The sequence below is a fragment of the Arachis stenosperma genome, chromosome 6 (genome assembly GCF_014773155.1).
Source record: "Arachis stenosperma cultivar V10309 chromosome 6, arast.V10309.gnm1.PFL2, whole genome shotgun sequence".
Classification (NCBI taxonomy): Eukaryota; Viridiplantae; Streptophyta; class Magnoliopsida; order Fabales; family Fabaceae; genus Arachis; species Arachis stenosperma.
The window spans coordinates 120,213,907-120,227,191 of record NC_080382.1 but is presented as its reverse complement, the minus strand read 5'-3'; the positions used below and the strand labels follow the sequence as shown (position 1 = coordinate 120,227,191).

The 13,285-nt window shown below is 39.2% G+C and overlaps 1 non-coding gene across 1 annotated transcript; it reads right to left on the bottom strand.

Annotated features, from left to right (window-relative positions):
- Positions 1-3,572: 3,572 nt before the first annotated feature.
- LOC130938199 (small nucleolar RNA R71) lies at positions 3,573-3,681 on the bottom strand. The gene has a single exon (XR_009069374.1). It is a non-coding gene; the product is annotated as a small nucleolar RNA R71 (small nucleolar RNA).
- Positions 3,682-13,285: the final 9,604 nt, after the last annotated feature.

Sequence of the window (13,285 nt, the reverse complement as noted above, 5' to 3'; positions counted from 1 at the left end):
TGATGTTTCTTGTAGTGATTGATCTATCTGAATTATTAATATTCTTCTTAATAATCCTTTGACCAAGAATGATGAGCGGATATTTTATACGCTTTTTGCCATCATTTCATATAGTTTTTAGTATGTTGTGTTTAAGTTTTATTAAGTTTTCATAGGTTTTAATGCAAAATTCACATTTTTGGATTCTACTTTAAGTTTGTGTGTTTTTATGCAATTTTAGGTATTTTCTAGCTGAAATTGAGGAGCTGAAGCAAAAGTCTGATTCAGAGGCCGAGAAAGCACTGTAGATGCTATCAAGATCTGACCTCCTTGCACTCGAAAGAGATTTTCTGGAGTTACAGATATTCAAATGGAGCGTTCTCAATGACTATGGAAAGATAACATCCAAATCATTCTAGCAATGTATAATAGTTCATACTTTGCTTCAGAATTCAAGGCCCAAAACTGATGCTCAACACCAGCTTCTAGCCTTATTCTGGCATCCAACGCCCAAAGGAGAAGAGACCAGTGTCCAACGCCCAAGAAGGACCCCCTACCCAGCGTTCAATGCCCTAGAGGCCTCTTAGCACATGGACCTCAATTAAGCTCAGCCCAAACACTCACCAAGTAGGCCCCAGAAGTGGATTTTAGCACTAAAAGACTATTTTACCCTTCTTATGTAATCCTTAGTCATTAGTCTAGTAATTATTTGAGAACTTTTACATCTTTTAGAGACCTCAAGCATATTTTCAAATTCCACATTGTATTTTCTATCAGTATGAGTTTATAAACCTCCTAGGTTGAGGGGAGGAGCTCTGCTGAGTTTTATGGATTAATAAAGTACTACTGTTCTATCTCAATACGTTTTTTATTCTCTATTCTAAGATGTATATTCGTTCTTCATCATCATGAATGCGTTAAACCGACATAAGGTTATCTCATTCTACATGGGTTCAAAGTGAGTTCTTCATTGGAAATTGATGAACCACGAGCTTGATTATACATCTCTTAGATGGCAAACTCACGACTTCGTTGGGGACTTCTCGAGACATCAGTTTAGCCGAGGTACGGGGAGATTAGAGTCTTTATGGTAGAGGCTAGAACCAAAGGCGCAGCATTCTTTGATCTGGAAGATTCGACCTTATCTGTGGCGTTTTGAGTAGGATCACTTTGGAGAATGAACTGTAGGAGCTTCACCCTCAATCAGACTGGATTCGCACTAACCCTGGGGTTCAGATCTGGAGGAGCATTGGCGATCGCTTGAGAAAGGTATTAATCACACACAATCTACCATAGAAGAAATCATTCATAGTTGGAATAGACAGTAAGATCGAAGTAATCCAGAAAGAAAAAGCATCTCCAAGCCTTAACCATCTTCTTTTCATTGCTTTCACCATCAATTGAGTAATGTTTTATTTATTTACCTTTTACGTGCTTTAAACAAACAAACAATTTTTATATCCGCCTGACTAAGACCTATAAGTTAACCATAGCTTGCTTCAAATCACAATCCTCGTGGGATCGACCCTAACTCACTCAGGTATTACTTGGACGACCCAGCGCACTTGCTGGTTCAGTTGTGCGAAGTGTAATTCCGCGCACTAAGTTTATGCCACTGTTGCTAGGGATTGTTCGAGTTTGAACAAACTAACGGATTATCTTGTTGCTTAAATTAGGTAATTTCCTTTTCTTTGTAGGTTTAGTTTTATTTTATCTGAGTCTTTTATTTTCTTCTTTCCTTTTTTTTGAAAATGAAAAAAATCAAAACTTTTTAAAAAACCTTTTCTTTTCTTTATTAATCTTTATCTTTGGTTTGAGTCTTTTGTTCTTGTTCTTGTTGAATTTTTGAATTTCTTGAGTTTTTTTCCAAAAATTTTAAAAAATAGTGTCTTTTGTTTGAGTCTTGTGTCAATCTCTAAGTTTGGTGTCTTCTTGAGTCTTTTCTTTTAAATTTTCGAATTTAAAGTCTTTGGTTTTCAAAATTTTTAAGTTTGGTGTCCTTTTCATGTTCTTTGTTTTCTTTGAATTCTTTGAGTTTTGTTCTTGGTGTTCTTCTTGATTTTCAAAGTGTTCTTTTTTTTCTTCTTATTTAGATCTTAAAATTTTTAAGTTTGGTCCCCCATTGTGTTTTTCTTTAAAATTTTCGCATAGTAATGTCCTTAGATTAAAAAATTTTAAGTTTGGTGTCTTTTTGTTGTTTTTCTCTTTTTTCACTAAATTCAAAAATCAAAAAATTAAAATATATTTTCTTATCTTTATCTCAATTTTCAAAAATTACAACAAATTTTTCAAATTTTAATTTCAAAATCATTATCTTATTTTATCTTAGTTTTAATATTCAAATTCAAATCTTTTCAAAAATCGTATTTTTTTCAAATTACTATCTTATCTTTTTATCTTTCTTTAAAATTAAAAAATCTTATCTTATTTCAAATTCAAGATTTAAAATTCAATTTCAAAATTTAAAATTTCAAATTTCAAAATTCAAATTTCAAAATCAAATCTTTTTCAAAAATCAAATTTCAAATCTTACTTTTTCAAATCTTTTTCAAATTTTATCTTTTCTAATTTCAAATTTTAAATTCAAATATTTTCAGTTTCTATCTTATCTTTTCTAATTTTAAATTTTAAATTCAAATCTTTTCTAATATTCTATCTCATCCAGTTTTCAAATCTTTCTTAATTAGTTAGTTGTTTTCTCTTTCTTCTTTTTCAAAACTTCCTAATTCTTCTCTCTTGTATTTTCAAAAATTCTCTTCTATCTCTCTCTTCTATTTTCGAAAATTCATCATTTAATTTTCAAATCTTTTTAATTAATTAGCTTCTATTTTCAAATTTCATTAATAAATAAAATAAAAACAAAAAATACTTTAATTCTTGTTTATCTTTTTACTTCTAATTTTCAAATTCTTCTCTCTTATTCGAATTCTTCTTCTTTGCTCTCTATCTTTATTCTTCTTTCCTTTCTTTTTTACATCTCACAGGAAGTCCTCTGTTCTTTAATATAGAGCTCTCATTCCTCTTCTTTCTTGTTTTATTTTCTTGTTATTATGACTAGGAATAGAGATAAAGAGCCTCTCTTTAATCCTGACCCTAAACCTGAGAAAACTCTAAGGAGGCATTTACAACAAGCTAAAGTACAACACTCCAGAGGAAACCTCTCAGAAAATTTTGAACAACAAGCTGAAAGCATGGCAGCCAAGCCTAATCATGAAGGAGATGCAAGAAAGGTTCTTGGTGACTACACCATACCATCCTCTAATTTCTATGGAAGAAGTATCTCCATACCCTCCATTAGAGCTAACAACTTTGAGCATAAGCCTTAGTTAGTTTCTCTTCTACAACAGAACTGCAAGTTCCATGGACTTCCACTGGAAGATGCATACCAATTCCTGTCAAAATTCTTGCAAATTTGTGACACTATTAAGACCAATGGAGTAGATCCTGAGGTCTATAGACTTATGTTGTTTCCCTTTGCTGTTAGAGATAGAGCTAAAATATGGTTAGATTCTCAACTAAAAGAGAGCTTAGAGTCTTGGGAAAAGTTGGTCAATGCTTTCTTGGCCAAATTCTTTTGTCCTCAAAGAATGAGCAAAATTAGAGTGGAAGTTCAAACTTTCAGACAACAAGAAGGTGAATCCCTCTATGAAGCTTGGGAGAGATACAAGAAACAGATCAGGAGGTGTCCTCCTGACATGCTCTTAGAATGGTCTATTCTAGGTATCTTCTATGATGATCTTTCTGAGATGTCCAAAATATCATTGGATAGTTCTGCTGGCGGATCACTCCACCTGAAGAAAATGCCTGAAGAGGCAAGATAACTCATTGAGATGGTTGCAAACAACCAATTCATGTACACCTCTGAGAGAAATCCTGTGAACAATGGGGTCTTTCAGAAGAAAGGAGTTCTTAAAGTAGACACTTTGAATGCCATATTGGCTCAGAATAAGATCTTAACCCAGCAAGTCAATATGATCTCTCAGCATTTGACTGGAATGCAAGCTGTAGCTGGCAGCACTCAAGAAGCTTCCTCTGAAGTAGAAGCTTATGATCCTGATCAACCCACCATGGAAGAGATGAATTACATGAGAGAACTCTATGGAAACACCTATAACCCTTCATTGAAGAACCATCCTAGCCTTTCATGGAAGGATCAACAGATGCCTCAGTAAGGCTTCAACAACAATCAATAAGGTGGAAGGAACCAAAACAGGTTCAACAACAGACCACCATTCTCATCTTCTCAAGGGAATATAGAAACTCCTAAGTAGAGCCTTTCTAACTTAGTCATTTTAGTTTCCAACCTCTCTAAGATCACTCATAGTTTCATAACTGAAATAAAGTCTTCCATTAGAACTTTGGAGGTACAAGTTGGTCAACTGAACAAGAGAATCCCCGAGACTCCTCCTGACACTCTTCCTAGTAACACTGAAGTGAACCTAAGAAAAGAGTGCAAGGCCATCACCACAGAGGATAAGGCCGAATCTAGAGAAACTAAGATGGCATTGAACGCCGATGAAGAAGACCTTACTGAGCGTTCAACGCCCAAGCTGGTACAGAAGCTAGTGTTGAATGCTAGTGAGGAATACCTCACTAGGCGTTCAACACCCAGACAGGCATCAAAGATGGCATTGAAGGTCAGCGAGGAAGCCCTCACTGGTCGTTCAATGGCCAAAATGGCACTAGAAACTGGCGTTGAACACCAAGAAAGAGGTTCCTCCTAGGCGTTCAATGCCCAACTTGGCAAGGAAATTTGCATTGAACGCTCATAAAGGGATGCATGATGGGCATTCAACGCCCAAAGAACCATTAGAACTGGCACTAAACGCCAATAATGTTAGACCTACTGATTGTTCAGCATCCACTGAAGAAATTCCTATCCAAGAATTAAAGGAAGTCAAGGCTCATATAGAGACCATAGAGGTTCCCTTGCATGCACTCCTACAGTGCATGAGTTCTGATGAATACTCATCCTCTGATGAGGATGAGGATACTAGGGAAGAGCAAGTTGCTTGGTACCTAGGAGCTCTCATGAAGCTAAATGCCAAGTTGTTTGGTACAAATCCTTTGGAGGAAGAACCTCCAGTGCTTACCAAAGACCTCAAAGCTTTAGTACAGCAGAAGCTAACTCAGAAGCTCCCGGATCCTGGACGCTTCTTAATTTCTTGCACCATAGGCACCATGACCTTTTAGAAGGCACTGTCTGACTTAGGATCAAGCATAAACCTCATGCCACTCTCTGTAATGGAGAATGTGGAAATATTTGAGGTGGAAGCTACAAACATCTCACTAGAGATGGCATGCAAATCAATGTAGACAATATATGGCTTAGTAGAGGATGTATTGGTGAAGGTTGAAAACCTTTACATCCCTATAAACTTCATTATCTTAGATACTGGGGAAGATGAGGATGAATCCATCATCCTTGGAAGACCTTTCCTAGCCACTGCCAATGCTATCATTGATGTAGCAAAGGGAGAACTAATTCTACAACTAGGGGAGGATTACATCTTGTTCAAGATGCCTCACCCTAACTCTTCCTCTGAAAAAAGAGAGATAAATATGCAACACTTAGTGTTCCAACCATCTCTTTTAGTGCAGAGCTTTACTAAGCCCCTAAACATCAATTCTAAGTTTGGTGTTGGGCAGCCATTAACAGGTACTGTGAAGAAAGTAACTATGGGCTAGAGGGATAAGAAAGTCCCCACCGAAGGCCTCTCACTTGGTATGAGAGTTGTCTTCACCAAGAAGCTAGTCATACCACGTACAGTGAGTAGTGTCCTGTCTCTAGAGCATGTGGAGCTTATTCCTGAGAAGACACGAAGAAAATTCACTATAAGGGGCAAAATTTTGAGCCATATCAATCTCCGTAAGGAGCTAACCGTCAAGCTATTGACGTTAAAGAAGAGCTTGTTGGGAGGCAACCCAATCTTATTTAGTAATTTCTATTTCTTTTAATTCCTTAAGTTTATTTTCTCTAAGTTGTTTCTTTAGGTTCATGATCATGTGCAGCAGTTAGAACAGAAACAGAAAGGTTCAGCAATAAAAACAGAACACTCTGGTTGGAGTTTCTTGCTGGCGTTGAACGCCAGCCAGGGAGCACTGGCTGGGCGTTCAACGCCCCAAATGGCAGCAATGCTGGCGTAGAACGCCAGCCAAGAGCATAGTGCTGGGCGTTCAACGCCTGTGAAGAGGGCAAAGATTCTGAATTTTCTAGCCTCTCAGGACCAGTGGGTCCCACAGCATCTTTACATACCCCACTTCTTTTTTCTTTTTCACACTTCCCCAAGCACACTTCCCTATAAATCCTAGCCCAATCACATCCATATCACTTCCCCAAAACCATCATAACTCCCACCAACCCCCACCCACTTCAAAATCAAATTTCTCTCCCATTTATCCCACCCATGACCGAACCCAATCCTAGTCCACTGGTGCACAAAATTGCAATCACATTTGCAATTTCGCACAACTAACCAGCAAGTGCACTGGGTCGTCCAAGTAATACCTTACGTGAGTAAGGGTCGATCCCATAGAGATTGTCGGCTTGAAGCAAGCTATGGTTACCTTGTAACTCTTAGTCAGGAGATTATCAATGAAAAGGTTTTGTTTGCAATAAAATAAAAGCGCATGAAATAAAAGGTACTTTTGATTCAATAATGGAGAACTGGTTGGAGTTTTGGAGATGCTCTGTCATCTGAATCTCTGCTTTCCTACTGTCTTCTTCTTCACGCACGCAAGGCTCCTTCCATGGCAAGCTGTGTGTAGGGTGTCACCGTTGTCAATGGTTACTTCCAATCCTCTCAGTGAAAATGGTCCATGTGCGCTGTCACCGTATGGCTATTCATCTGTCGGTTCTCGATCATGTTGGAATAGAATCCAGTGATCCTTTTGCGTCTGTCACTACGCCCAACACTCGCGAGTTTGAAGCTCGTCACAGTCATCCCTTCCCAGATCCTACTCAGAATACCACAGACAAGGTTTAGACTTTCCGGATCCTAGGAATGGCCGCCAATAATCCTAGCTTATACCACGAAGACTCCTATCTTTTATAATGGAGGCTAAGAGATATGCATTCAATCTAAGATAGCACAGAGGTGGTTGTCAGGCACGTGTTCATAAGTTGAGAATGGTGATGAGTGTCACGGATCATCATATTCATCATGTTTAAGTGCGAATGAATATTTTAGAACGGAAGCAAGCGTGATTGAATAGAAAATAGTGGTAATTGCATTAGTCCATCGAGACACAGCAGAGCTCCTCACCCCCAACAATGGGGTTTAGAGACTCATGCCGTAGAGATACAATGTAAAACGTGAAAATATCATGAGGTACAAAATAAATCTCTAAAATTACTATTTATAATGAAACTAGCTACTAGGGTTTACAAAAATAGGTAAATGATGCAGAAATCCACTTCCGGGCCCACTTGGTGTGTGCTTGGGCTGAGCATTGAGCTTTACACGTGTAGAGGTCTGTTCCTGGAGTTAAATGCCAGGTTTTGTGCCAGTTTGAGTTTTTTAACTCCAACTTTTATGCTAGCTCTGGCGTTTTGACGCCAGAAAAGGGCAGAGAGCTGGCGTTTTGATGCCAATTTACGTCATCAAAAATCGCTCAAAGTATGGACTATTATATATTGCTGGAAAGCCCTAGATCTCTACTTTCCAACGCAATTGGAAGTGCGCCGTTTAGAGTTCTGTAGCTCTAGAAAATTCACCTCGAGTACAGGGAGGTCAGAATCCAACAGCATCTGCAGTCCTTCTTCAGCCTCTGAATTAGATTTTTGCTCAGGTCCCTTAATTTCAGCTAGAAAATACATGAAATCATAGAAAAACACACAAACTCATAGTAAAGTCTAGAAATATGATTTTTGCATAAAAACTAATAAAAGTATACTAAAAAGTGGCTAAATCCTACTAAAAACTATATGAAAATACCCCCAAAAAGCGTATAAAATATCCGCTCATCACCCACTCCTATAAATACCCCTCTTACAAACCCTTCATACACACGCTTCATACACTCTAAAGCCCCCTTGGCTGAATTCCTTCTCTCCCTCCATCTCCACCTATTTTCTTCTTCTTCTACAATATTTTTCTCTTTTATTTATTTTTGCTCGAGGACAAGCAAAGTTTTTAAGTTTGGTGTGGGAAAGGTGTTACTTTTTACTTTCCATTACCACTTATGGCACCCAAGGTTGGAGAACCCTCTAGAAAGGGGAAAGAAAAGGCCATAGCCGCCACCTCCGAATCTTGGAAGATGGAGAGATTCATCACCAAAGCCCACCAAGACCACTTCTATAAAGTAGTGGCAGAGAAGAAAGTGATCCCTGAGGTCCCTTTTAGGCTTACTGAAAATCCGAAGAAGAGGTTGGGAAGTCCTAACCAATCCCATCCAAGAGGTTGGGACCTTAATGGTGCAAGAGTTCTATGCTAATGCATGAGTCACAAAAAACCATGACATTAGTGTGAACTCAAATCCCAAGAATTGGAACACTATGGTCCGAGGGAAATCTTGGACTCTAGTCCGAAAAGTGTGAGGTTGGCGTTCAACATGACTCTGATACAAGGAGACCCAGTGATAAACTACTATTTTATGGTTTATCTTGTGCTCAATTGAGTGGATTTTATCAACTCTTTACCCACTTATTCATACTATTTGCATGTTTTACATTTCCCTTCCTAATTATGTGCTTTGATTGAAAACATGCTTCTTTGGACTTATATTTGCTTATTATTAATCCTCTCTTATTACCATTAGATGCCTTGATATGTGTGTTAAGTGTTTTTAGAGATTACAGGACAGGAATGGCTCAGAGGATGGAAAAGAAGCATGCAAAAGTGGAAGGAATACAAGAAGTTGGAGAAACTGCTAAGCTGTCCAGCCTGACCTCTTCGCACTCAAACGGCTATAACTTTAGCTACAGAGGTCCAAACTACGCGGTTCCAGTTACGTTGGAAAGCTAACGTTCGGGGCTTCGATTTGATATATAATTTCCCATAGCTGTCTCGACGCCAGGCGACGCGAACGCGTGAGTCACGCAGACGCGTGACCTGGCAGGAGCGCAACCCGCGCGGCCGTGTGAGCCATGCGGCCGCGTCACTTTTCCGCAACCTGTACGGACCAGAAAGCGCTGGAAGTGACTTCTGGGCTGTTTCTGACCCAGTTTTCGGCCCAGAGAACACAGATTAGAGGCTATAAAGTGGGGGAATGCATCCATTCATAATCAGGAACTCATAATTCACTTCTCATGATTTAGATTAGTTTTGAGAGGGGTTCTCTCCTCTCTCTCTCTTAGGATTTAGGATTTCTCTTAGTTTTAGGAGTAACTCTCAATCCCAGGTTCAATGTTCTTTTACTTTATGTTTATTTCTTATTTTCAGACATTTGAATGCTTGCTTGTATTAGTTATGTTGCCTATTTGGCCTATCCACTTTCACAATGATTTTTTTATTTAATGATATTTGAGGTATTTTAGTTTATGATTGTCCCTTTTTATTATTCCCAATCTGAGGATATTGTTATTTTAGTAGATTTAGTTTTTCCCCTTTTGGCTTTGGTTAAATAATTGGTAACTCTTGATTTATCAAACTCATTGTGGATTGAAAATTGGAATTAATTCATCCACTTAACTTACCTTCATAGTTAGAGGTTAACAAAGTGGGAGAAAAATCCAATTCTCATCACAATTGATAAGGATAACTGGGATAGGACCTCCAGTTCTTATACCTTGCCAAGAGATTTTATTAGTATTATTTTATTTTACTTATCATATAATATATTCGCACCTTACTTCCAAAACCCCAATTTACAAACTCATAACCAATAATAAGAACATACATCCCTGCAATTTCTTGAGAAGACGACCCGAGGTTTAAATACTCGGTTATCAATTTTAAAGGGGTTTGTTACTTGTGACAACCAAAACGTTTGTACGAAGGGATTTTTGTCGGTTTAGAGACTATATCTACAACGCGACTATTTTTATGAAATTCTTTACTGGCAAAAATCCTAACGTCAAAATGGCGCCGTTGCCGGGGAATTGCAAACGTGTGCCTTATTATTGGTTATTATAAATATTTTTCAAAAAATTTTTTTTCTTTTGCTTGTTTATTTATTTGTGTTTTAATTTTTATTAATTACTATGAATTCTCACCCCTCTCGCTTTGAGTTTGGTTCTAACTTTGTTGAAGGAAATAGAAACCACAGCAGGAATATGCATCAAGGTCAAACCAATCAAGGATGGATGGAGCCAAGAGGATCTAATCAACCCTTTAGGCAACAACACTATCCTGGATATCATGGACAAAGACCAGGCTACAATGCATCCCAAGCTGATAGATATGGTGGACCACCTTGTAGCTACCAACAAGCCCCACCCTATGCTCAGAGATCATCCTTTCAACACAACCTCAACCCCCACACTCACAAGCCCCTTTCCACCATTCACCTCCATATGACCCTAACCCTCAACCACCATACCAACCACCTTATGAGCCATATGAACCATATATAGAACCACCCCAATTCCAACCCAATTACTCACAAAAACTACCACTTCAATATTCACCATCTCCATATCCATCAATCCAAGAGCATTATGATCCTACTTATGAAAACCGAGTGCATCAAGAGGCAAAGGATCATCTCAAGAAAACAATGGATCGATTTCAGGCAACCACTCAACAACTGGGGCAAGTATTAATTTAATGGGCTTCTAGACGTTTAAATACACAAGGATCAGCTACAGCCCCATGTGGACAGTCTAGTGAAGAGCATAGTATAAAGGAGATACCAGAAACTCCAGTGGACAAGACAGAGCATGAATTCATACTAGAACAAGTAGAAGAAGCTATCATTGTTCACGAAGAAGAGTTGGTTGAAGACTTAGGAGACGCAGAACCTCCATGGGAAAGACAAGACATAGAGCCTCCTTCTAAGACGGTTGAAATTGATGCTGAAGAGGGTGTACAACCTCCAAAGCATATCATAGTTGAAGACTTGGAAGAGGTTGATCAAGAGATGGAGATTCAAGAAGAAGAAGCACAACCTCCCATGCCCTTGGAAAGCAATGAAAAGGAGATTGAATTGAAAGAGAGCTACCAAGAGGAAGAGGTTAAAATTGAAGAAGTTTGCAAAGAGGTGGTAATTATCAGAGAAGAGCACAAGGGAGTGGAGCTTGCAATTTCATTAAAAACACCTCCCCCTAAGTCGCCATCATCCTTCACAACATTCAAGTGGGCAAAATTCATATCCCTTAGCTTTCTAATTCCACTTGAATATGGGCTACTGGAGACGGATGGTCAACTTAGAACTCTTTGTGACATTAAGAGTAAGCGGAAGATGGCCCGTGGTAAGAATTGTCCTGCAAGGTTCATTATGGTTGGAAGCTTTAAGTTTAAACGCAAAGGTTGGTATAGAGCTCAACTGAATGGGTCTAGGAAGTTGTTTTGCCGCTTACGTGAGAATTCAGACTGCTTGCCACCCGGATGGAACAATATTGCTCAACCAAAAGACGGGTGCAAAGGCAAGATCTGGGACCCCGGAATCCATTCTACCAATCACCACTCTTGGGGCCTTGTCACTTTCTTTAACTTGCTTGAAGGCTTTCTGCGCCTTGTTTGGGATCCCGGAGGCTATTGGAAGTACAAACATTGGTGGGGATTCCTGGATCAATACAAGCACAAGCCACCCTAGCAGGAAGCTCATCAAATGTCCAACTTAAGGACTTTAACTAAAAGTGCTAGGTGGGAGACAATCCACCATGGTATGATCGTCCTTTTTCATTTTTATTTAGTTTTATTTGTTTTTGAATTTTATTTTATTTTATTATATTGAACCTGGAGTTTTGCATCACATTCATATTAACACTACATTCTGCATTTTATTTCAAAAAAAAATTTGCCACGCGACGCGACCGCATCAACGACGCGTCCGCGTCGCAAGGGAAAAAGAGAAAAATAAAAACGAACAGAGAGTCACGCTGGAGCGTGGCTGGAGGCGTGCCAATGGTACAAATCAATCCATGCGACCGCGTCGCTGACGCGTCCGCATCGCATGAGAATAATGGCCTCCCACGCGACCGCGTGACCCACGCAGCCGCGTGACCAAGATTTCGACGTCAAAGTGGTGCACACCCGAAAGTTGTGCGAGAGTGGTGCTGGATTGGTGCTGAACGCATGATCCTTCCCATGCGGCCGCGTGACCCACGCGACCGCGTCATACTCCTTTAAAGCCCACTCACGCGATCGCATGCCCCATGCGATCGCGTCACCCAATATTTGGCACTAATAAGATTTTGAACAGAGAGTTGTGCGAGCACGAGGCTGTACTCGTGCCACTAGCACAAATCGAGTCACGCGATCGCATGATTCACGCGTCCGCGTCGCTTGACCTTATTGCGCACCATGCGGCCGCGTCACCCACGCGATCGCGTCGCCAGCGTCGCACACCTTAGCCTTATATGCCAAAATATTTTATGTTTTCTTCCCCAATCCTAATTTTTCCTCCCTCCTTTCTTATTTACTTCCTCTTCCCTTCTTTCCCTTCTCATTCTTCTTATTTTTCTTTTTATTTTATTTTAATTTGTTTGCATACTTTCATCCATTGCATTATTTTCATTGGTGTTAGAAATTTATTTGGGTAATTATTTACCATATTTTGCTTGTGGATTATTAAAGGAATTGTTTGACAATTATATTAATTTTTAAAGGGTTGCTTGCATGTTCACTTTAATACTTTCTATACCGTATTCACCATGCATGCTATGTGTTTGTGAAAAAGCCATATAGCATTATGCACTTCTCTATTTTACCTTATACTATTCATTGCTTGCTTTTCATAAACTTCCTTTACTATTTTATTAATTAAATATAATTGTTAATACAAACGTTATTGTTAGTTTCTTACGACTAACAATACGTTAAAAACTTTTGATGCTTGATCTATGCTACTCATGCCCTTACCGGCATGCTAATAAACATCTTGCATCCAATACTCCCCATGCCTTGCTATATTTCCATTGATGAACTGATCACATGGAATCACGACCATGTCTTTCATTCACTATTTCTTTTGCTTGGCATGATTATCACTCGTACCGCCCTCCTCTTTGCTCCACCCCTTTGACTTCATGTGCCTTTCTCTTCTCTCTTTTTCAGGCTGGCCACCAAAACGGGTAAAGAGAAAGCCTCTACAAGAGAGCACCAGCTGAGGAACCACAACCCCCGTCCACCTGCACATCTCAGCATGCACCGAGGACGGTGCAATCTTTAAGTGTGGGGAGGTCGATACCGATCTCCATGGG